The sequence below is a fragment of the Vicia villosa genome, linkage group LG6 (assembly GCF_029867415.1).
Source record: "Vicia villosa cultivar HV-30 ecotype Madison, WI linkage group LG6, Vvil1.0, whole genome shotgun sequence".
NCBI classification, from domain to species: Eukaryota; Viridiplantae; Streptophyta; class Magnoliopsida; order Fabales; family Fabaceae; genus Vicia; species Vicia villosa.
This window is the reverse complement of record NC_081185.1, coordinates 150,580,011-150,585,501: the sequence shown is the minus strand read 5'-3', so window position 1 is coordinate 150,585,501 and position 5,491 is coordinate 150,580,011.

The following is a 5,491-nucleotide window of genomic DNA, read 5'->3' as shown; positions in this document are numbered from 1 at the left end:
GTTTTTGTTTTGTTTTGAAATTTTCAATTCAGGTTTGGATTGATTCCACGATGACTTGTAACAAATAAATTCGTCCATGTTTTGGGATTTGATTTCATGCATTAATAAAAACATACACTTATTTGGAGTAATCAATTGTCTCTGTATTTTTTACTTATATAAACTGGGGTATCCCCTGCGCAGCTGGAGAGATTAATCTCGCAAGCCGTATAAGATCATCTAAGCGATCAAGTTTTTCTACAAGAGATTTAATATTGTGCAACTGCAGAGATTAATCCCGCGAACCGTGTAAAATCAAATAGACGATCAAATTTTTCCTCAAAAGATTTAACACTGCTGCATCCCTTTGCTGCATCCATAAGACTGAGATCTAATCCAGAATTTATTTAGTTATTAAGTACTTAATCCTATATATATTTTTTATATATATTAGGAGTTATCTGCACGCACTGAATAGATTAATTTTTCGAGTTGAACAGGACTACAAATTAAAATTTACTCTCTCAAAAATTTAACATTGTTTTATGTTCAAGCCAAAAACTTATGGTTAAGCCGGCGGAGATCATTACCATCTCAAATAAATGCTCTTAGATAGTTAATGACCTATTTTCCCCCCATATAAAAGCTTAAAAAGATGGTCTCAATGGGACTTGGCTTACACAAAATCAGTATAACCACTAGGCTGCACGTTTTTGGTTGATTTATTGGTGCCTTTTGTAATACTTATTAGATACTGAACCAGTTAGTCATTATAAACTAAAAATATTTTTATTTAGTTCAGTTAGTATAAACTAAAATAATTATATTTAATTATATTAATTAATTTATAAACTAAATCATTAATTATATTAATTATCACTAAATCATTATAAATTAAATCATTATAAACTAGTTTTAATTAATTTAACTACATTAATTAAAATAGTTTTAAATTAATTAATATATATTAATATAATTTATTTAGTTTATTTTTAATTTATTTAAATAGCTACAATATTTTTTAAATTACATTATTTTATATAAATAGTATCTATATAAATAATTTATTTAATTCTAAAATAATTTTAATATTCTTAACATTAAATTTTTACAGTATATTGATGTTAAATTATTAATTATTATATAAAACATAAAAATATTTTTATTTTGTTCAGTTAGTATAAACTAAAATAATTATATTAAATATCGTTTATATTTTTAAATACTAATATTTAAATTACTATTTAAAAATTATGTACATATAAAGTAATATATTAGTTAATAGTTAATATTTAAATTAATAATTATTAGTTAATAGTTAATGTTATTATACTAACTGAACCAAATAAAAATATTTTTAGTTTATAATGATTTAGTTTACAAAAATGTTTTTTTTTTAATATTTATTATTTGATTTTAATATTTACAACAATATTTTTTTTAATTATAGTTTTAAATTGTATTCGTTTAAATATGTATATAAATGATTAAAACGTATTAAATTAAATAAAATATATTTAAATATTAAATAAAAACATGCGTTGTAAATTAAATAAAATATAAATAATTAAAAAATAAAGTAATAGTAAAAAGATAATTGAAATCAAGTAATAAAATTTAATACAAGTAATCAAATGGTATAACATATTATAAAAGTTATTCCAAGCACGAATATTACAAATGGTATCATGTGGGCTAGTGGTTTCAGCCATTGTGTTGGGAAACTAATGTATTGGGTTCAATAATGTTGTGGGTTCAACTCCCACCCAAGACAAACCAAGAGAAATTTTTGGATGCTTTCTAATCTAAACTAAAAATTTATATAATAAAAAATGCTTACTTGGCAATAAAAATAATAAATAAATAATATAAAAAAGCCACATGGGCTATCCAGTCAACGAAAAAATAAAAAAATAAAATGCAGGGGGAAAATAGGTATTAACCCTATATTTTATATCGTGGTTACGAATAAAATATACCACAAAACTATAAGATAAGATGATTAATTTATGTGTCAATGTGGAGTCCAACGTAATGTTATAGATTCCTTTTTTGGGTTTCACTCCTCAAATATTCATATTAATTTGAAAGGAGCGAAAGCTGGCTACCAAGTATGGATCAATTATTCATTCATGTATAAAAAAGTATGGATCAATTATTAGTTAATTAGTTAATTTTATGGTGGAAATTTACTATCTAACTATAAAAGATCAATAGCATATTTTGTTTAAATTATTTTTTATGTTCAAAATTATTACACTATTAAAAGGGCTTATAAATAAATAATAAATGTCTCAATTAAAACTATTATTCATATCACATTGTCTTACAAGTGTCATTTATTTATTGGCCTCATTGATCAATTTTTTTTCCTCAACATACTGTCTCTTAATTAAAATTTTAAATTTCTCTCACATTTATTTTCCCACACTTTCTTATTTTCATTTTAATTTATTTATTATCACTAAAAATATTAATAATTAATTTTTATTTATCTCACGGGTCACAATAAATACAATATCTATTTTATTTTAATTAACCATTGTCTTAATTTGAGAGACAAAATTCTTATTTTAAATATTAACTTTTTCTCCATCTCACGATGCCTTTTTTTATGATTATTTAATACAATTAAATTTATATTATTATTGTTTATTTTATAATTAAGTAAAATATTCAAATTTTATATTTATATCTAAATACATTTTATATCGCATTAAATAATTTTTTATTTCTCACGGGTCATTATCAACACAATATCTATTTTATTTTAATCAACAATTGCCTTTATTTGAGAGAAAAATTTTATTTTCAAATTTTAAAATTTCATACTTTTTCTCCATATCATGAGTCATTTTTTTTATATGGTTATTTATACAATTGAATTTATATAATTATTGTTCATTTATAATTAAGTCAACTTATTTTAAATTTACATGTGTCTAAATACAAATTAAATAAATTTACTCCCGCAATACAAATTAAATAAATTTACACGTGCGGGAGTAAATGTATCTTACTAGTTACTGTATAAACTTGCAAGTATCTAATTAACAACTCCATTTAATATTTCTAATTGTTGTATTTATGTGCATTAGCTGGATTAATGTATATAGTAGCTTTTAAGTTGGATTTTATGGTTTTGTATTGGGCCATTAGATATAAATTGTTTAGGGGAATCTCTAATTCCACTCATATACCTCCTTAGGAATATCTGGCAAAAATCCTTTTTTTCCTCTTGAATTCGAAGATGCATATTTGAATGCACCAAATTTATAATTTTTAGCGTTTTTAAAAATTTTGAAAATGTATTTTCGAAATAATTTAATATTTAGTGTTGAGATATTTTGTAGATGCATTTTCGAAATAAACCAATATTTATTAAAAAATTAAAATCAAAGTGAATCACAATATTTGGTGTTGAGATATTTTAAGCAATTTATTTCTTAAATAAAAAATTTCTAAAGCGAGGGATTATATTTTTGTATTTCAAGAGAAAAGTGGTTTAAGGAAACAGTTTCAACATTTTTATTAATCTAAAAAAAAATCTCTTTTTTCTTTGGGATTTTTTCTTAATTTTCAAACATAATTTTGTATATAAAATAAAATATATATAATTGATCTAACATGATCAGAATGGATCGTCACGGCGGCTGGATCTGGCAAGTAAGACAGAATGGGGGATACCTGCAAGGTTCACTGATGCCAAAGTAAGTGGCAGCCAGATAAAGAGTAAGTAAGAGTTTAGGAAGTAAATAATGAATATCTGACTCTCTAGTGAAAGAGGGTATTTATAGCTCCAGCGTTGGGCCAAGGTTCCCTATTTGGTTCAAATTCAATTGGAGGCCCACGTGCTAGGAAACTGCAAGAACATCCTCTGCTAGGGCTGAGTCAGCAGGTGACTCACGTTCTAGGTGAGCGTGGCGTAGAGTTCGGAGGTAGTTGACTGAATCCTTCGCTGAAGCGTTACCCACGTGGTCTTTGTGTGTGACCAGTGTTTGTAACAGTAACTGGGAAATGGGCCCAAACAGATTGGACCTGCTTGGCTAGCCAAGAGACTTGGGCCTACTCGGTACAAAAGTAAGTGTTGAACATGCTCGGCCCAGTCCAAAACAATAATATTATAAAATTAATTTCATGTATATATATTCAACCTTTAGTTTTAGATAATAAAATTAAAAAATTCTCGCTATAATAATTAATATATATCTTATCTTTCTTAAACTGATATTAAACCAAAGAAGAGGAAATGTTTTTAAAAAAATTACAAAACTTTTAAGAAAGTGTTTCCTTAAATGAAATAAGTTACTCTTTATTTAAAATTTTCACTAATATTAATTTTTTTTTAAATTACTCTTTATTTCTTATTTATAATAATGTGTATTTAAATTATTATTTATTAATAATAAATCACTTTAATTATATTATAACCAGTAGCGGAGCCAGTGGTGACGGGGGAAGGTCACGGTCACCCCATTACTTTTTAGAAATAATTTATATATTGAAAAAGACTACCATGAAAATAACTTGTATTTGATATAAATGTCATCATGTTTAATGGTATTATGTATTAGGATAAATAGTAAAAAGAAGAACTCATTAGCTTTTATAAATAATTTAATAATATTGTAATGTAATGTCATGGCCTCACATCTCTCTACAAGCTAAAACATTCTCTTTATAAAATACATAAGTAGTACATCTTTCCAATTACTCAACTATAATAATGAATATTGTTTTATCACTATTATTTTTAATTATATTATTTTTGATAATTTATAAGAAAAAATTAATAAAAATATTAATTATTATTCTTAAAGATAAATTTATAAATTGTATTAATTATCTGCAAATTTAATATTATCAATACATTTTAATTTTATAATAATATTCAAATAATCTTATGTTTAGGGAAAAATTAATATTATACTAATTAATATTACACTAATTTTTTATAAATTTTATTAATTTTATATGTGAAAAATTAATAAAACCTAATTTAATAAGTGAATTTTACTAGTATATTCTACTAATTTATTAATTGTATCAATTTTTCTTATAAAAATATATTTGAGTATTTCAAAATGATAATAAAAATTACAAAATTATTTCTTTCGAGTATTGATTTATTCATCACTATTATTAACATAAATGGTAAGATATTAATTTGAAAATGATATAAGTAATATTAATTTTACAAATTAGTATTTTATTAAAAATAAAAAAATAATTTTATTTTGAATTTTTTTTTCTATAAATAAATCAGCACTCTTTCGAGGATAAGGAGTAATATTTTTACAATTTCTTTCTAGTATTTTTAATATCAAATCACTTTTCACATCTACAATTCTCATCAATTACATTTAGTTTATTCTCTCCTATCGCACTTGCGCCACTATTATCTCTATTTTTATATTATTTATTTGTAAGTTCATCTCATTCCTCTATGCATTTTTAATTTCAAAACTTTTCTTTTGATTAAAGTGTAAATTTTTAATATTAGAGTTTTATT